Source organism: Dipodomys merriami, unplaced genomic scaffold (assembly GCF_024711535.1).
Source record: "Dipodomys merriami isolate MVZ:Mamm:240054 unplaced genomic scaffold, mDipMer1.0.p SCAF_29, whole genome shotgun sequence".
Lineage (NCBI taxonomy): Eukaryota > Metazoa > Chordata > Mammalia > Rodentia > Heteromyidae > Dipodomys > Dipodomys merriami.
In genome coordinates this window covers 5207373-5227434 of record NW_027204381.1, presented here as the reverse complement: position 1 = coordinate 5227434, position 20062 = coordinate 5207373, and the positions used below count along the sequence as shown (strand labels likewise).

The 20062-nt window shown below is 43.8% G+C and overlaps 1 long non-coding RNA gene across 1 annotated transcript; it reads right to left on the bottom strand.

The window, feature by feature from the left end:
* Positions 1-566: 566 nt before the first annotated feature.
* On the bottom strand, positions 567-7954 carry LOC138838861 (uncharacterized). The gene is made up of 4 exons (XR_011375772.1): positions 7805-7954; positions 6411-6551; positions 4321-4931; positions 567-581 (listed from the first exon to the last, which is right to left on the bottom strand). It is a non-coding gene; the product is annotated as an uncharacterized lncRNA (long non-coding RNA).
* Positions 7955-20062: the final 12108 nt, after the last annotated feature.

The window sequence follows — 20062 nt, the reverse complement described above, 5'->3', positions numbered from 1 at the left end:
GCTAACACCAAACTAGAGGTAACCCTATTCCTTAGTTCTAGATACTCATGCCACTAAGGCTTTGCCAGACTCCTGGCAGACCTGGTAAACACACTATTTGTGACCTGCCCGATGATTTGGTTTTTTAGTTGTGCCCTGGTGACACAAATGTGGTCTTAAGGTCTGGCACTTGATGGAACACCATGATGATGAGTTACACTCACTCATAAAGAGAGACACAATATCCTGAGCTGTAGCCAATGCATTGAAGTAGGGTCACTGCAGATTTTAGATTCTATTGGATTTGTGTAACTCTCATAAGCTCTCTTCATGCCAGCACTGTTCTCAGTAACGGAATTGAGAAGCCTTTGCACAGCAGCCTTTTGACTCCGAAGACCTCAGGTGCATGTGCAAAGGAAGATCCTCTGCGGAGAGGACCTGGCTCTGAAGGGAGATTGATCTCACCAGGTTGTGATCCAAGTCTGTGTGGAAGTCAATGATCTGATTTCATTTTGCCTGGTTTTCTTAAGCCAACCACAAGCTGGAAGATCCTTCAAATAAGGTTTCAGTCATAAATCCTCCCTGGGTGATGGTGAAATGACCTAGGAGTAAGAAAACACACAGAGGCACAGTTAAAGGTGACAAAGGAGTTTTGTTAGTTGGTCTGCAACCCAGTCCTGGGTTACCTCAGAACTAGGAGCAGCTGCAACTTCCAAGGGGGCAATTGTATTTTCTTCTTCCTCCTTCCCACAGTCCTCTCTGTTCTCTGCAGTCCTCTCTGCTCTTTGCAGACCTCTGTGTAGGCCTCTAAGCTCTCCACAGGCCTCTCTACTCTTCACAAGCCTCTCTGCTCTTCAGGGGCTTCTGTGCAGGCCTCTCGGCTCTCCCAGGCCTCATCACTCTTTACAGGCCTTTCTGCTTTTCTGCAGGCCTCACCACTCTACGCGGGTCTCTCGGCCCACCTGGGTCTCCTCCGGCCTCTCCTCGGGCCTCTCTGCCAGCTCAGGCTCTCCTCAGGCCTGAGGAGGCACCTCTCTTGCCCTGTGTCTTTTGCAGCATGTCTCCTCCTTGGGATGCCCTTCCTCCCTGTATCTGGTGACTGGCCCCCCCAAGCCGCCCACTGCCCAACCCCCTTTGATGCCTTGCCCCCCCTCCCAATGGAGAGGAGGAGGACACAGACATGAAGTTAACACCAGCAGGACTTCTTGTCTTGCTGATCCTCACAAAGGAGTAGGTTGGGGGGAATTCCCACAACAGTGGTTTAGAATATTTCCGCTAGAAAATGTTGTGTGAAGGACTTTCACAGAGATAGGAATGGATAGATGGCTGGGCATGTGGCTCAGTGGTAGAGTGCTTGCCTAGCATGCGTGAAGCCCTGGGTTCCATTCCTCAGTACCACATACACAGAAAAAGCCAGCAGTGGAGCTGTGGCTCAAGTGGTAGTGTGTTAGCCTTGAGCAAAAGCTCAGGAACAGTGCCTAGGTCCTGAGTTTAAGCCACAGGACTAGCAAAAAAAATGTTTTTAAGAAAGAGAATTTGATAAACACACACCTATGCATATGATGTATATTTAAATATGTATGTATCACGTTTTCTTTTCCAGGGGGAAACATATTTATACATGCATATATCTACACATGTACATACATATAGACATATATAAGTGTACATGTATATGTGTGTATGAGCATATCCCAATAGGCATTTTGTGACTAAGGATACTGTCAGCAAGTATCCGGTCTCTCCATGGTAAGCAACTTTGATTCCTAGAGGTATATACTCAGAAGTGATACACTGGGCCACCTTGTAGCTCTAGTTTCATTTTCTTTTCTATTTTTTTTAAATTCAGGGCCTTGGTGCTGTCTGTGAGCCTCTCTGTGCTCAAGGATAGTGCTCTACAACTTGAGCCACAGTGCCTCTTGTGGCTTTCTCTGAGTCATTTATGGGAAATAAGATTCTCATAGACTTCCCTGCCCTTGACTGGCTTTGAACGCCAATCCTAAGATCTCAGCCTCCTACATAGCTAAGATTACAGGTGTGAGCCACCAGCACCTGGCTATTTTCCTTTTTTTTTTGTCAGTCATGGGGCTTGAACTCTAGGCCTGAAGGCTGTCCCTCTGCTTTTCAGCTCAAGGCGCTCTACCACTTGAGCCACAGCACCACTTCCAGTTTTTCTGGTGGCTTATTGGAGATAATAGTTTCACAGCTTTTCTTGCCCTGGTTGGTTTTGAACTGTGAACCTCAGATCTCAGCCTTCTGAGTAGCTAGGATGACAGACGTGAGCCACTGGTGCCTGGCTTACTTTCAATTTTTTTTTTTTGAAGAACTTCCATAAGGCTTTCCATAGTGGCTAGACAAATTTATATTCTTACCAGCAGAGCATAAAGTTTCTTCTTTATGTCACACATCCTCACCAGCATTTGCTCTTGTTTTTTTTTTTCTTGATAATAGCAATTCTGAACTAATCACCCACACTAAAGTAGTCCAGTATATTTCAACACACAGAACAGAACAACCACTAGTAAAATCAGGCAAATAGCTTCTCCTTCTCTTTAGCATTTGTTTTGAGTTGTGACCTGGTGTTTGTTCTGGCTAAGAGAAACCTTTTAAAAGGAGGAATATGATCTTGGCTCATAGTTTTAGAGGCTTAAGGAATGCTTGTTAATGGTGGACAGGTGGTTCCATCGCTGAGGCTAGAACAGCATTGCTGAATGGGGGAGCAAAGCTGTTCACTTTTCGCCATGTGTGAAGGAAGACAGGAAAGGTCTAGGGACAAGATAGACACTTCAAGGTTGCAGCCCACTGACCTACTTCATCCAAATAGGCCCCACCTCCACCTAGAACAATCACCTGTGAACTTAGTCATGGATGAACCCATTGATCCATTTAGACTTCATGATCCAATTACCTCCCAATGGCACCACCTGCTGGGGGACCAAGCCTTCAACTTAGGAGCCTTCTTGGAGAACAGCTCACATTGACCCACAACAAACCTCCCCACCACTGTGCTCCTAGATCTTCATAAACTGTTGTAGTGAAGCACTCATGCACTGTGACTACAGAACCAGAACTTACTCCTCATATCTTACTGTCACATGGACCTCTTAGGCAAACATGAAGTTTGGATTGAAATAATAAGATGAAAATAGTGTTTCCCTTTTTCCTTAAAATTATTCATCTCTAAAAACAGGCTTTATTTTCAGTATCATTCCCATCTTCTGTGAGGCTGACAATAGTCTATTCCATATGGTAAGGACATATTTTTTAACAAATCCATATGTTTCATTGTTGTGCTGGTACTAGGCTCTTGAACTCATGACCTTGAGTATTGTCCCTTAGTTGGTGGGTTTTGGTTTGGGTTTTGGTTTTGCTCAAGGCTGGGGCTCTATCACTTGTCCCAAAGCTCTACTTGTTAATAGGAGATCAGAGTCTCACAGACTTTCCTGCCTGGGCTGGCTTCAAGACACAATCCTAAAATCTCAGTGGCTTGAATAACTAAGGATTATAGACACAAGTGTCAGGCATTGAGCCCAATCCTTTGTAATTCTTTCAGCCCTGATGATTTCTCTGCAGAATAGTAGTGATGATGTTCCATTATTGAAATATACTGAAAATACAAAGCCTCACTTCAAAGTACATTACTCAAAAGATGAGATAGTGCATACATACAAGACCTCTCTTGAAGCCCAGATCCTTTTCTTCAGGCTTGTTCCACTCCCCTAGACACAACTGTGTGAGGCAGATATCAGCTAATCTACTCACCTGTGGTTGCTGCCCGTCTCTGGCTTTCAGAGAGGCAGCCTCCCTTGGGTCTCACAGGGATTTAGGATAGAAGACCTAAGGAATGCTCTGGAAGTAATGACTGGGACTCACAAGGGCTCTGCTCTTAGGGCTGTGAAATCAATTGTCAAAGTGAGTACAATAATGACACATGAATTGTCACACAATGGTGAATCATGAACAAATGAAAGTCTTCACATCTCGGGGAACCCTGCATTCAGGGCATGCCTTTGGACCATTCCCCATTCTGAGCAAATACAGCTGTCCACTGACCACTTCCCTAATAACCATCTGGGAAAAATAGGTGATAATTAGATACAGATCCTAGTTCACACTAGACACACAACACTTCAGAAATGTCCATGTATTGTAACGGAAGTTGTTAGCGATTAGGAAGTTGAGACATAAGAACATGCTCTTTGGAGACTGATCTCAAGCAGTCTGTGCAGTCGCATCTTCTTCCCTTGCATTGGCATTTCTATCTGATTTACATTCTAACGTTACTCTTGCCATTCAATGGATTGGTGGTTATTTGCTATGATGTGGTGCCATAGTACTTACCATGGAAAGTATGTCATCCTTCTTTTGGATATAATCATTCTCCAGTTTCACAGATTATGGTGATACACTAGTGAACACGGGCATGCCACAGCCTTCCTTGTAAGTCATGAAAGTACTGATTGAAAACAGAAGCCACCCAAGTTCATGTTTATTGAGGAAAAACCATATGTAGGAGACCATGGGCTGTGTGGGCATTGATTGTGGCCTAAGACAAAGTTTCTGAATCAGGTACCATGACTCCAGGAGTTCAGTTGCTTGGAAAACAATCTTGTCCCAGAAGTAAGGGTGTGACTCAACTGCTAGATCACCAGCCCTGAGTAAAAAAAGCCAAGTGAGAGCGTGAAGAGCCTGAGTTTAACTCCCCAGTACTGGTACTAAAAAAAAAATTATCTTCTCCAGAATGAAATTGAAACCAGCCAGAAAACCAGGGATTAACTAAGGGTATTAAGTGTTCTTTATGGAGGCTTTATAATTATTAAGTATCTCAGAGGGCTCATTGCAAAAATCATGGGAAACACAGCAGAAGAGCAGTATTGCAGTATCATTCCATGCTGTATAAACAGGTTTACAATTCTTGGTACAGTCACTGTATCCCAAATCTGGGTAAGACCCTGTGAAAGATAGAAAAAGAGATACAAATTATATTGCTTGAGAGGAAAACAACTAAACCCAAAAACCATTCTAGGGTACTGGGTGCCAGTGACTCATGCCTGGAATCCTAGCCACTTAAGAGGTTGAGATCTGAGGATCCCAGTTCAAAGGTAACCTGGACAGACAAATCTTTAAGATTGTTAGCTTCAATTAACCAGCAAAAAGCTGGAGGTGTAGCTTGAATGATATAGCATTGGCCTTGAATGAAAAAACTGAACAGGAGCTCGATATACTGAGTTCAAGGTCGAGTAAAGGCACAGATAGGGGAAGGTGAGAGGAAGGGAGGAAAAGAAGAAGGGGAGAGAGATGGAGAGGGAAATAGAGGGAGGTGGGGGAAATGGATAAAAAGAGGAGGAGGGGGAAGAAGGAGGAGAGGAAAGAAGGTGGAGGAGGGGAGGAGGAGAAAGAGAAAGAGAAGGAGAAGAAGAAAAAGAAAAAGGAAGGAAGAGGAGGTCTAGGAGGATTAGGAGGAGGAGGAGAAGCAGAAAAAGAAGCAGAAGCAGCAGCAGCAGCAGCAGCAGAAGAAGAAGAAGGAGGAGGAGGAGGAGGGGGAGGAGGAGGAGGAGGAGGAGGAGGAGGAGGAGGAGGAGGAGGAGGAGGAGGAGGAGGAGGAGGAGGAGGAGGAGAAGAAGAAGAAGAAGAAGAAGAAGAACATTCACTCTAGGGTAATTCCAGGATATTTTAACAGACAGATTTCTATAGCACACTACAAACTTCAGTTTAGCTCTGTCAACACATCCTGGGAAGGAGAGCATAGTTTCTTCACCCAGGATGATCTAAAGCTAGGGGATTACACAGTCCGAGTGAGGTGTGTAGATCCAGAGGTGGAAAGTCCACAGGGCCCTCCCTTTCCAATCAGTTAGTCACATATCACTTGCTGGAAATCTGCTGGGCTTTGGACTATATTAGGACCTGACTAGAGTTTTGATCAACAGAATCCCCCATTCACATTGACCAAGAGAGCGTTAAGGAAATGACAGGAAGTTAGAAGACTATGATGGAAGTAATGAGATGGACTGGCAGGGAGACAATGGGAAGACTGGAGAGATGAGCATGGATATGAAGGAGGGTCTAAGAAAGGCTGAAACCGACTTTGATCAGCATTACACAAGCGGAACAAACAACAGGATGGACTGTGAAAAATGGGACCTTTAGAGACCCTCTATTTAGGATCCTTTAGACTCTAAGCCCTCATAAATGTAGAGGGGGGTTCTCAGCATATTGTTATGTTATAAAAAGAAAACTGTAGAGAAGGATCTTAGGTCACTGAATCCTTCTCTATTCTTAGGGTTCTCAATCAGTACAACCCTCTACCCAGGCTCATTCTCCATAGACTCCTTGCATTCAAACAGGATGGCTTAGGAGATGCTTTGTTCCCTGAAGGAAAGGGGGGAAATGCATTTAATCCTTCACTAGGAATGCTTGCTTAAGGCACTTACAGTTACTTGGAGAAGACATGATGTGACTCCTACAGACTTGGCCACGTTCAGCAATGCATGTTGTGGCCTCCTCAGCACAAACTCCATGAAGGTATTGACTACATCTCCTACACTGGAGAGTTGAGGCTTCAGGAAGAACAACTGTGAAGAAGACAAGGAAATAAGCACTGCAATACTCCAAGAATAGCAGAGATCCCCCAACCTGTCTGGGGAGCAGAGAAAGGTTTAACCATGGGGCCTTAATATATGCATGGGTAGGACTAGAACCATAGATTAAGGAGAAGGAAATCGGTCATCTTAATTTCCTCCATGTGACAAGACTAGACACTGACATAAAGCAACCTGAAACCGTGACTTCTGTCCTAACATTGATTGCTCACTGCAGTGAACAGCAAGCATCGTAATTGCAGAGGACAGTATTGGTAGCAGAGCCCAGGCAGAGGTGAGAGCGGTGTATTCCTAGAAGATAGTTAGGCTAGCCAAGAATACCTCATCTTCACTCACTCACAGACGAGCCACAGTCAAGAAAGGACATGAAGTTGAGAAGTCAGAACTTGTTCCCAGCAGAGGTCAAGAAGGACCCAAAGATTAGGATGAACATAGCAAGATAACTAGGAATGAAGTCTTCATTTAAAAGAGGGTAGAGAGAGGGTAGAGAGAGAAAGATAAGAGACAGAGACAGAGAGAGAAAGAGATAGAGACAAAGAGGGCCTCCCACACAGTTTCTAAATAAAGTTAAGGCCTGTCTAACTCCATGTCGATGTTACTTATCATGTTGAGTAAAAGAAGCTAGGCTGAAATGGCAAATATCACATGTATTTTCTCAGGTGCAAATGTAAAAGAGGTTCTTCTGGGGGTGGATACAGCAGGAGGGGCAAAGGGAAAGGAGAGGGTATGGGTTGAAATACATTATACACCTGTATGAAAACAGAAATGAGCCAGGCATCGGTGGCTCATGCCTGTAATCCTAGCTACTTAGGAGGCTGAGATCCGAGGCTCTCGATTCAAAGCCAGCCCAGGCAGGAAACTCCATGAGACTCTTATCTCCAATAAACCACTCAGAAAATTGGAGATGGCACTGTGGTTCAAGTGGTAGAGCGCTTGCCTTGAGCTGAAGAGCTGAGGGATAGCACCCAGGCCCAGAGTTCAAACCCCACGACCAACAAAAAAATTAAAAACAAAAACAACAGAGAAATGAAACTTAGTAAATTGTTTTAAGAAGAGAAAGGGTAACAAGGGGAAATGAGAACACTTTAATTGGGGCATTTCATTTGCATTTTGAGAAATACCAAAATGATACCCCTTTGTGCAACTAATATTCAAGTTAAAAATAAACCAATTAAAATATATATAAGTTGAAAAGATTGACCATCATCTGTGGCCAGAGGATTTACCAATTCCTACGCAGAGCAGAAAGAGACCCAGCCTCGGTACTTTTCCCATCCTGCTTGGGCTGACTCTTGTAGAGGACCTGTTAGAGGCCAAAGAACACTTGAGCAAACTGGTATGGAGTATTGACTGCTTCGTTGAGCCCTCAGTCCATATAAAATGCATCAGCCAAGAACACTGACCAGTAGGGAAAGGAGAGAAAGCTGCAGACACCTGTGTAAGCCAATCTCTCACATCAATACTAAGTTCCTCCTCTCCTACCCATTCCTCCTCCTCCCTCCTGCCCAGTCTTTGTTACTTTAGGATTCTAACAATCGGGAACCTAAAGACCAAAGTCTGATGAGCAGCTTTCCCATTGCTGATCTTTCTGACCCAGGTAAGGGTAAAACATACAAAGAGATGAAAATTATTTCCTATAGATGAGTGGATCAAAAAAATGTAGTACCTAAACACAATGGAATTTTTCACAGCCAAAAAAGAATATTTTGATGTCCTTTGCAGTGAAATGGATGAACAAATCATGTTAGGTGAGGTGAGCTGAGCTCAAAAAGAAAAATGGCTCATATTTGCATGCTTTCTCTCACATACAAAAGCTAGATCTAAAATACACAGGGGCAGGGTAAATTATACAGGATTCTAGACATTCACAAACACTGAGACCAAAGGAAGAAATCTTAAGGGAGGAGCACAAAGGTGCAAGGACTATATGTCTCTGATCATACAAGACAATATCTATAGAAAAGAACTGCAGGAAATGGAAATGATTTTTTTTCTTCATTGCCATTTTGTTTTCTTTTCTTTTTGTCTTGTGTGTTTGCATACCTGTCTTTGAGAGAGTAAGGCAAGGCACAGAAATGGAGAGAAAAAGGGTGAACAAATGCAGCAGTGTGACACTCACTAGACACTGTGTTGAAAATGAACCATACAACTTGTGAGTGGGGACAGGAGAGAGCGAGGGAAGGGGTGACTCTGTCCTAAAATAAATGCACTCTTTCCATGACTTATGCAACCGTAACCCTCTCTACACCACCTTATTACAACAATAGAAACTTTTAAACAATGTCCTCCCTAAAAACAGAGGAAGATGGTCAGCACAGGGAATAGACAGAGAACACTCAGCCTCCATCTGTAGACACAAGAGACTCCCGCATGTGGGCAGACCCAGCAGGCCCCTCTCACCATGAGGAGGATGGAACTTGAAGATGCTCAGTTAAATAGAGCAGAGCATTTGGGTGAAGTCAGACTTCAATGGACAAAGAAGGTAGAGTTACATCATTTGTGACCTCAGAGCCTTTGAGCCCATAGCCATAAGTCCCTGCAAGTGACCCTGGGCTGACCTTGACAGCTTGCATCCAGGACAGGCGAGCCTAGACATCAGTGCTGTTGGAAGCAGAGATCTGCACCATGGGTCTGGCTTCTGTTTGCTCTAGGTGACTCCAGATACCCTCTGGGATTGAGGCTATGTCTCTACTTTTCTTTCCATATTCTCCACATTTTTTCTGTTCTAGGAATATAAAGAGCCAATAGAGGCTTTCCAAGATCAGCAGATAAATAAGTCAATGAACACATCGCTGCTGCCCCCAAAATATCTGAAATCCATGTGTTATGTGCTTGTCTTCTTGTACACCTGCTCCCTGACTCAGTCCAATCACCAAGTCCTTCCTGCCCCAGGTCAGGAACAGTGCTAATAGACACTGATCACCCTCCTGTGAAGAACTAGATGTTCTCAACAGATACCATCTCATCCTGTGCCCTGAGTGCATCTCTTTCTCAACCTTAAAAAAGTATCCTTTAAAAGGTTAACCCAGCTGGGGTTAGTGGCTCCCCGCTGTAATCGTAGCTACTCAGGAGGCTGAGATCTGCGGATTGTGGTTCAAAGCCAGCCCAGGCAAGAAACTCCATGAGACTCTGAACTCCAATAAATGACTCAGAAAACCAGAAGTGGCGATGTGGCTCAAGTTGTAAAGCGCTAACCTTGAGCTGAAGAGCTGAGGGACAGCACCCAGGACCAGTGTTCAAGCCCCATGACAGACAAAAAAAAAAAAAAAAAAAGGTTAACCCTTTCCTGAAATTCTAGGTCTTCTCTGAAGTTTAGATGACAATATTGGCTAAGTAAGACCATAAATGGGTTGATCTCTAATCAGAGGTCCTGTGAGCAATCCAATCCAAAGAGAGAGAGAGAGGGACCTACATGGGACGTCCCTGGACAAGCACAATTCCCTCAGCAACCCCCAAAAACAGCTGGCTAGTCATCATTCATCAAGACCTCCTTGCCTTTCGTCACCATGGAGGAAGAGACTCCTTCAAGTGACCCACTCACTGTGATAACACAGTCAGTACTGGTGATAAATTATGCAAATGAGGTCAACTGCGGAGCACATCCATCCAAAGGACATTAATCTGATTCTTGGAATGATGAGGAACATGGTCCATTCCATGCCATCCATCTCCAGTTTGCTTACCCAAACTTCATCTTTAGTTGAAGAAAATGGTCATTGAAAATAAGGGCTTTTAAAGACAGGCAGTGGTGCTAAGCCTGCATTCTTAGCTACTGGGAGACCAGGATCTGAGGATTATAAATTGAAGCCAGCAGGGGCATAATAGTCAGTGAGACTCTTATCATCTGTTAACTAGCAAAAAGCTGGAAGTGGATCTGTGGCTCAAGTGGCAGAGTGAAAAAGCCTTGAGTGAGGCCCTGAGTTCAAGCTCCAGTATGAGAACCAGAAGAGAACAGAAATGCTTTGATTATTACTATAATAGTATTCATGGATTGTCAAAAGGTAGAACTCAGTACAACACTGAAAATTCCATTTGCATACCATTCAGAAATCCATTACCAGATACATACAGAATTGATGCCCAGATGAACTGAGCAACGTAAGCCAGGGTCAACTGAAGAAAAGCATTCTGTGCGTTTTTCTTTGGTCAACGATAATTTCTTTGTGAAATATTCTCATTGTGTAGTCACAAATTCCCATCCTTTCAATATTCACATTTCTTCAATTACTCCCAAATTGTCTTTAAAACTGATGATGCAAACCATGAAGCAGTGAGTCCCAGCATTGCCTGTGATTCTAAAGTCCTTGCACTGTCTCCAACCGATCAGACTCCTGTTTCTCCTGATGCTATAGCCTTGAATTTTTGCATGCTCACAGTATTTCTTCCCTAGTCTTTTCCTTGCTCTTACTTGATTTTTTTCCTGCCAGTCCTGGGGCTTGAACTCAGGGTCTGGGCACCGTCCCTCAGCTTCATTTGCTCCAGGCTAGCACTCCTCCACTTGAGTCACAGTGCCACTTCTGGCTTTTTCTGTTTATGGGGTACTGAGGAATCCACCCCAGGGCTTCATGCATAGGAAGCACTGTACCACTAAGCGACATTTCCAGCCCTATTTGCTCTTTCTTTTTAAATAAATAGCTACAGGAAAGTTTGTGTGTTCATTTCCTTTGACCAAAGTGGGTGAAGTGGATTTCTGATTGCATCACACCTTAGGATTAAAGCAATCTCTGATTAAGAAAGAGATCCTTAAAGGAGCCAATATTGCTTCTTCCTGAGGCATCTTTCATAAACACAGCCAATGGAGAAAGGGGTATTCTCTGCCAACATAATATTCAATGCATATCCTATGAAATTAAGAAAATTGACCTTGTGAGCAGGCTTGGCAGGGATAGAGAATGAAGAAAGGGGTGGTATTCATCAAGATGCATTGTACTCATAAACTGATTGTTGAATGGCAACCCCTACTGAAGGATCATAAAAATATAATTAAGCTGGCCGCTGGTGGCTCACACCTGTAATCCTAGCTACTCAGGAGACTGAGATCTGAGGATAGCGGTTCAGCCAGCCCAGGCAGGAAAGGCCATGAGACTCTTATCTCCAATCAACCACTAGAAAGCCGGAAGTGGCACTGTGGCTCAAGTGGTAGAGTGCTCGCCTTGAGCTGAAGAGCTGAGCGACAGTGCCCAAGCCTAGGGTTCAAGCCCCACAACCAAAAAAACATATATAAAAAAAGGAGGGGTACCCAGAAGAACGTCTTCCCAAAATCTAGGCAAGTAACACAAGGCCGCAGAGAGGAGACTCAGTTTTGAATTCTTAACTCACATGGGAATCCACAGCAGTACCAGGCAAACACACTAGAGCTGGCACATCAAGCTCAAATGTGTGCCAGCAGGTGGCAGGCCGTTCTCCTGCTGCCTTCTACCAAGAGCAGCATGTAAAGCAGGAACAGACATCTGGTGATGTGCCATGCCATTCTGAAGGAAAACGACTGGACTTGCTGGGCCAATCGTTTCTACACTGTTTTGTTATTATTCAGATTTGGGGAGACCAACAGAGCAGGACACTATTGCCTTTGCAAATACAGTTTATTGTTTCCTACAGGACAAAACTTGCCAATCTATGCAAGCCCACATGGACTACCACTAGATGGAGTGAGGGGGAAAAAATGGAGTGGTCAAGGCAGGTAAGCCGTGCAAGGAAGAACTTGATTGTCATTTTTCAGGAAACTTAAGAGCCCTGGAGCATTAAGGCAAGAAAAATAGGCCTAGAATGAAAATGTTGGTGGTAGGAGTTAGGGCTCTGGCCTGGTTGTTTTGCAGATGAAAGGCATGCTTGGAGATGAGTTCTATGCTACTTCTAGAAATCTGTCACCCCTTTGAGGTGCAATCTTTCTAGGGCATCAAAATACAAGATTAAAGCTGGGTGCCAGTGACTTATGCCTGTAATCCTAGACACTCAGGAGGTTGAGATCTGGGGATACAGTTTGAAGCCAATCTGTGAGAAAGTCCATGAGACACTTATCACCAATTCACCACCAAAAAGCCAAGTGGAGCTGTGGCTTAAGTGGTAGTAAACTAGCCTTGAACACAAATGCACCTGGACTGCACCCTGACCCAGAGTTTAAGCCCTAGATACCCCCACCACACACACACACACACACACACACACACACACACACACACACACACACACACACACACACACACACACACATACACGTAACATTAAAGAGAATTATTTTAATATTTAATATGACTATAAAAAGGAATTGTTTGAGGGAGAACCAGTGGTTGGTGGAAGGGTTAAGAGGAGAGGATGACAGAGGTGTGAATATTATAGAAATATATTAGATAATAAAGAGATAATAGAGGCAAGAAATAAAGTTTATCTATCTATCAAGAAAGATATTCATGTATATAAACAGCATAAGGAAACCCACCAAAAATTGTTAAAAAGAAAAAAATAGTAGGGAGCTGGGCGTTGGTGACTCACGCCTGTAATACTAGCTACTCAGGAGATGGAGATCTGAGGGTCCACAATCAACAAAAAAGAAAAAAGAAAAAGGTAGAACAGGAAAGAATAGAAATGTAGTCCCTAAGTAATCCAGATGTGAATAGGAAAGGAAATGGCAGTTTACAAATAAAGTGTCCAGTTTGTAATACAAAGAGCTACTTGGTGGAATTTCTTTTGATCAAGCAGGAGTCAAAACTGCACAGAAGAAGAACAGTCTTCATAAGCCAGATTAAATATTTAGTGACTTTATTGTGTATCAACAATGCTATCATAAACAATTGATGGAGGTCTTCCTGGTTGGGTGAATCTTGAAACACTGAACTTCTATCTGTGATTTCTCAGTCCTATTTTCATTCATGACAAAAAAGTCTTTCAGGTGTCTTCTTTTTTTCGGGGGGCAGAAAGGAACCGGGGGCTGGGGTCAGTCATGGGGCTTGAACTATGGGCCAGGGCACTATCCCTGAGCTCTTCAGCTCAAGGCAAATGCTCTACCACTTGAACCACAGCACCACTTCCAGTTTTCTTTCTAGTGGTTAATTGGCAATAAGAATCTCACAGAAACCGGAGCCTGTGGCTCACACCTATAATCCTAGTTACTCAGGAGGCTGAGATCTGAGGATCTCGGTTCAAAGCCAGCCCGGGCAGAAAAGTTTGTGAGACTCTTATCTCCAATAAACCACTAGAAAACCAGAAGTGGTGATGTGGCTCAAGTGGTTGAGGACTCACCTTGAGCTGAAGAGCTGAGAGACAGCGCTCAGACCCAGAGTTCAAGCCCCACAACCAACAAAAATAATGATAATAATAATAATAATGAATCAAAATAAGAAAAATAAAAACTGTTCTAAGCCGGGCGCCGATGGCTCACGCCTGTAATCCTAGCAACTCAGGAGGCTGAGATCTGAGGATCTCGGTTCAAAGCCAGCCCGGGCAGAAAACCCCGTGAGACTTTTATCTCCAATAAACCACTAGAAAACCGGAAGTGGCGCTGTGGCTCAAGTGGTAGAGTGCTCACCTTGAGCTAAAGAGCTGAGGGACAGTGCCCAAGCCCAGAGTCCAAGCCCCATGACCAAAAAAAAAGAATCTTACAGACTTTCTTGCCCAGGCTGGCTTTGAACTGTTATCCTCATATCTCAGCTTTCTGAATTGTTAAGATTACAGGTGTGAGCCTCCAGCACCTGGCCAGACGTCTTATTTTTCATTCATGGTAACAAAACAGCTATAACACTTCCAGGTATCTAATGTAAAAGTCCCTCATTCCATGGTGAGAAAGTCTATGTTGGGGAAAGATGACTCTCACAAATTTTGATCATTTGATGTATTAGAAAGTAGAATTGCTATATCCTGTGGAACTTCTACATAAGGCTTTAGCTAGACATCACTGGTAGACTCAATGGTGCTGGAAGCCCGGGGTTCTGACTTGAGCTCATCTCTCCGATACCACACAGGACATCTGGAGCTAACTCAAGCTGAGATATCATCAGTGGTGTATTGATTTCATTGCAAAAGTCTTCCTTGCAGCAGTAAGTGAGCAATGTTCCAGAACCATTCTGGCGCTCACCATCTTGGCAATCTTTCATGCACTTGGTCTCTCCATAGTATGAATAACTCGCTGTGGAAAAGAAAAGCAGAAACAAGATGTTATTTGTGTTTGTGTGTGTCTGTGTCTCTGTGTGTGTCTGTGCTTATTTGGAGATAAAAGTTTCACAAACTTTCTTGTAGACTTTGAACTACAATCCTTAGATCCCAGAACCTTGAGCAGCTAGAATAACAGGCATTAGCCATCAGCTCCTGGTACAAGATGTTATTTTTCATAGCCAAAATATAAACTCCAAATCTAAATATACATGAACCAAAAATATATACAGTGAAGGAAGCAGAAGTCCGGATACATACTCCTAACTCATATTTAGCCAAGTTCCTTCTCCCATGAGTCATAAGACTTGGAGATACAGACACTTGGTGGTGAGCATAAGTTCCAGACATTGAAACACCCAGCATTTCCTCCCTCTCAGGCAGACAGGCACAAAGAACTTGCTGAAAATCTGCTGGCTTTCCAGGCTCTGGAGTCAGCACCAGGGAAGATGGGAGCAATACCAAGTCTACTCTCAAGGGCCAGGTAATACAGAATGACAGGCAATTAGAATGCAGTTTGATTGATGGACCAGAATGGACATGGAAGTGAGACTTGGGAGCACAGAAGTCTGAAGACACAGACATTTCCACAGTCCCTGGAAGAAGCTGACACAAGCTTGATCACCATTGGACAAATTAAGCAGATGTCAGCTGGATGGAGGGTCAGAAATACTATGTTTATACACCCAATGGTTCAGAGCCTTTGAGGTCTGCACAAGGTTATTGGAGGTCAGGAGACTTGTGAATGGGTCTGTACAATGGTGGAGAATTGCTAGCATGCATTCAATTTCCTATTTGATCATGGACTTCTCCAATAAAAGTGACATCACCACAGGGCTCACAGCCTCACACCTCATTTCCAAACTCAAAGGAAGGCCTAGTGAGTCCTGAAAGAGAAGTTCCATAGCAAACACCAGAGAAGTGGATGTACTTACGATCTGACTTAGAAAATGTGAATAGACTTATCATACAAGTTTCGCCATCCTTAACTGAGCATTCCATCAACTCCTTCTCACAGACCAGATTTTTGTAGACAGAACAATGTCTACACAGGAGACCTGAAGCTGCAAGGAGAAAAACCATGCTGAGAGGAGAGACCACTCATGCCTGTCACTTCCCATAGGGTGCCCAGTTTATCTGAACTCCTCCACAGTGTGGCTAAACCAGAGCTTTGTGTTAGGGCTAAGCTCCCAGAAGCGGTGCCTTGAAGCAAGCTACTGAGCCAGAGCAAGTAGGGAGATGACCTAATGTTCTCCCAATAGTAGACAAGGGAAGAGATGACGGGAAAGGCAAGGAGATGGGCCATTCTGCACCCCCATGTTATTCAGAATTCACTTCCTACCTCACCCCAGACATTACATACTGAATGCAGAGGACAGAACATGCATTGGGTTATCAGAGTATTGGAGTATGATCCAAAGGACAATCTGGCTGATTGAGATTCCCTAACTCCTCATTCTTCAGGGAAGCTATGCTTCAAGGAGTATAAAAAGCAGGCCAGATCCCAGAGGAGGTAAGGGAAGCATTGAGGAAGGGAACCAAATGGAAAGTCAGGAAGGCAGGGATGGAGTCTTTCCATGTACACAGCTGGATTCCATTCCTCAGACGCCCAGGTGGAGGTCACAGACCCAAGGAAGGGGGAGGGGAGCAATGCAATAGGATAAGGCAGCACTCATAGCTTCTCAACAGTCCACCACCACCAAGGCATTTACCAAGTTGCATGTAGAGCACAAAGACAGTGGGCTTCAGTAGGGTCTTCATTTCACCTCAGCTCACTCCTGAAAGCAGGTTGTGTCAGAGAACAAGAACTCTTGAGATAGATGATAGTGGAGCTACACAACCACTGCTGTCACCTGCCCCAGTCTTTTTATACTCACACTTAGATCATGACATCTGTCAGGAGGTATGAGAACCCAGATAGAGATCTCAGTCTCAACCCTTGCTCCACTGGCAATACTCCAGATCCCTCTCCCAGGGCTCATTTCTTATTGCATTCATCCCTCAGCTTGCCTTGTTCTAGGGAGCTCCAGATATAGGGAACAGAAAAGGTTATCTCACCATCAAAAAAGATGATATACAGAATGCTAAGTAGGTACTGCACTGGTCCATGAAGCCTATGGCTCCAGAGGAGAAATGCAAATCAATTCTCTCCTCAACCACACAACAAAATGATCACAAGGAAACAACATAGAAGGTCATGTGAGGTTCAAGCATCCACTGCAGGGCATCCATGAGGTGCTTTCTTGCTGTCCTGGGGAGGTGCTGAATCATTAAGATGGTCAAGTTCCAAAAAGAGAAGACAGTGTTTCTAATGAGATTCAGAAATCACTGGAACCCAAGCTGGAGTGGAGTGTATATCAACTGGGATATACGATAGACCTTGAAACCCATAGAATCATTGACCACTTGTGCCTATTTGCTATAGGAGAAATGCAGATTATTTTGCTCTTGTAATCAGCCTAAACATACTCTTGTTCCTGTTATTTGCTAATCATGCATCCATTCTCAAAGAATTGAAAACCAGCTATCCCAATCTGTTCTCACTTGGCTGAAAGAATCTAAGATTAGGTTGACCCTCAGTGTGGGTTACAAAAGAATAAAGATTTCATCCATCTCTGCCCATCCTTGTCTCTCTTTGGGTCATGGACAGCCTCTGGAACTCTCTCATTGACCACACTTCGCTACTGCTGTCAAACAATGCTGTCATTTGGCTTGTCATCCAGCTGTCCTCCTGTATCTATCTTCGTAGTCATCTGAGAGGAACTAGGTAGCCTGACACTTATCCCCTGATGCCCGAAGAACAGCTCCACATCGCAAACCTAATAAACCACTCAGGACAATTTGTAATACTTCCCTGCATCTGGACATTCTTTGCAGTTGTTGAACCATAAGAGCAGATGATTAATGGATCTTTCCAAGGTGAAAGTGCTCCAACACCATCAACTTACACCTTAGAGCTGAACCACTCTTGGAAAATCAAGAGTATGGCTTGTGGATGTAGACACTCAATAGCCAACTGTAAGATCCAGCAATCAAATGCAGAGATGCCATGAGAAGAAAGAAAGGACCGCACACAGTACAGTTTATTAAGGACCCAGGGGACAGAAGTATCCCTTGGATGGAAGCAAGATTGAAAAATCTCGGTACCCTAAGGCTAGACATAGGAACTGTTTGTTCGTTGGATAAATGTGGGCTGTGATCAACTGCCATGCAACTGCCCTAAGATCAGTTACCAACAGTTCAGGCATCAGAGACCAGCACACCATGCTCAAATGCTGACCTTCATCATTTGTTTGTTCATGACCAAGGTAGCTAGTCACGTTGATCAGAAGGCCTGAGCTCTCTGTAATTCATGTCTCAGACCCACAGCTAACCCCAAACTAGAGGTAACTCTATTCCTTAGTTGTAGCCACTCATGCCACCAAGGCTTTGCCAGAATCCTGGCAGACCTGGTAAACATACTATTTGTGACCTGCCTAAGCATCTGGTTTATGAGCGGAGCCCTGGTGACTGCTTTTGTTTTCTTTTCTTTTCGTCTTGTGTGTTCTCTAATCTGTCTTTGGGAGAGTAAGGCAAGGCACAGAAATGGAGGGACAAAGGGTGAACAAATGCAGCAGTGTGACACTCACTAGAAACTGTGTTGAAAATGAACCATACAACTTGTGAGTGGGGACAGGAGAGAGCGAGGGAAGGGGTGACTCTGTCCTAAAATAAATGCACTCTTTCCATGACTTATGCAACCGTAACCCTCTCTACACCACCTTATTACAACAATAGAAACTTTTAATCAATGTCCTCCCTAAAAACAGCTCTTCTGTCAACCCTAGGAGGAAGATGGTCAGCACAGGGAATAGACAGAGAACACTCAGCCTCCATCTGTAGACACAAGAGACTCCCGCATGTGGGCAGAGCCCACAGGCCCCTCTTACCGTGAGGAGGAATGGAACTTGAAGATGCTCAGTTAAATAGAGCAGAGCATTTGGGTGAAGTCAGACTTCAATGGACAAAGAAGGTAGAGTTACATCATTTGTGACTTCAGAGCCTTTGAGCCCACAGCCATAAATCCTTGCAAGTGACCCTGGGCTGCCCTTGACAGCTTGCATCTAGGCAGGCGAGTCCAGACATCAACACTGTTGGAAGCAGAGCTCTGCACCATGGGTCTGGCTTCTGTTTGCTCTAGGTAACTCCAGATACCCTCTGGGATTAAGCCTATGTCTCCACTTTTCTTTCTTTCTCTCTCTTTCTTTCTTTCTTTCTTTCTTCCTTCCTTCCTTCCTTCCTTCCTTCTTTTGTTCTTTCTTTGTTATTTTCTTTCTTTCCTTCTCTCTTTCTCTCTCTTTCTTTTTCTTTGTTTCTTTCTTTTTTATTTTCTTTCTCTCTTTCTCTCTCTCTTTTTTCATTCTTTCTTTCTTTCTTGTATTTTTGTATTGATTTATTTGGCAGTAGTGGGGATCATGAGTGTCTTCATCATTTCACTGTTATTGAGTCTTATTTCTTTTTTATATTTTTTTCTTATTTTTATATTTTTTATTTTCATGACTTACAAAACAATATGTTGGAAATGATCAGTACAATTAGGGAGGATTTGGGTGCTGAAGGAAAGTAGGAGAAAAATGAGGGAAGCAGTAACAAGTTTGAGGAGCCATGTACATATTACCTTACTTACGCAACGTGTAACTCCTCAAGTTACCTGTCCATGTTCTCCATGTTTCTGTCTACATTCTCCACTTTTCTTTCTATATTCTCTATTTTCTTTCTGTTCTAGGAATAAAAAGAGCCAATGAGGCTATCACAGATCTGGAGATAAATAAATACCCGTCACTGCTGCCCTCCAAAATGTCTGAAATTCACGTGTTGTCCTTGCTGTCTTCATGTACACCTGCTCCCTGACTCAGCCCAACCCCAAGTCTTTTATGCCCACTTAAGGAACAGTGACAATAGACTGATCACCATTCTGAGAGGAGCTACATGTTCTCAACAGATACCATCTCCGCCCATGACCTGAGTGCATCTCTTTCTCAACCATAAAAACATTTCCTGCAAAAGGTTAACCCTTTCCTGAAATTCTGGGTCTTCTCTGCAGTGTAGAGGACAATGTTGGCTAAGTAAGACCATAAATTGATTAATCTCCAATCAGAGGTCCTGTGAGCAATCCAATCCAAAGAGTGACCTAGTCGGTGACATCCCTGGACAAGCACAATGCCCTCAGCAACCCTCAAACCCAGCTGGCTCGTCATCATTCATCAAGACCTCCTTGCCTTCGTCATCATGGAGGAAGAGACTCCTTCAAGGGACCCACTCACTGTGATAACACAATCAGTACTGGTGATAAATTATGCAAA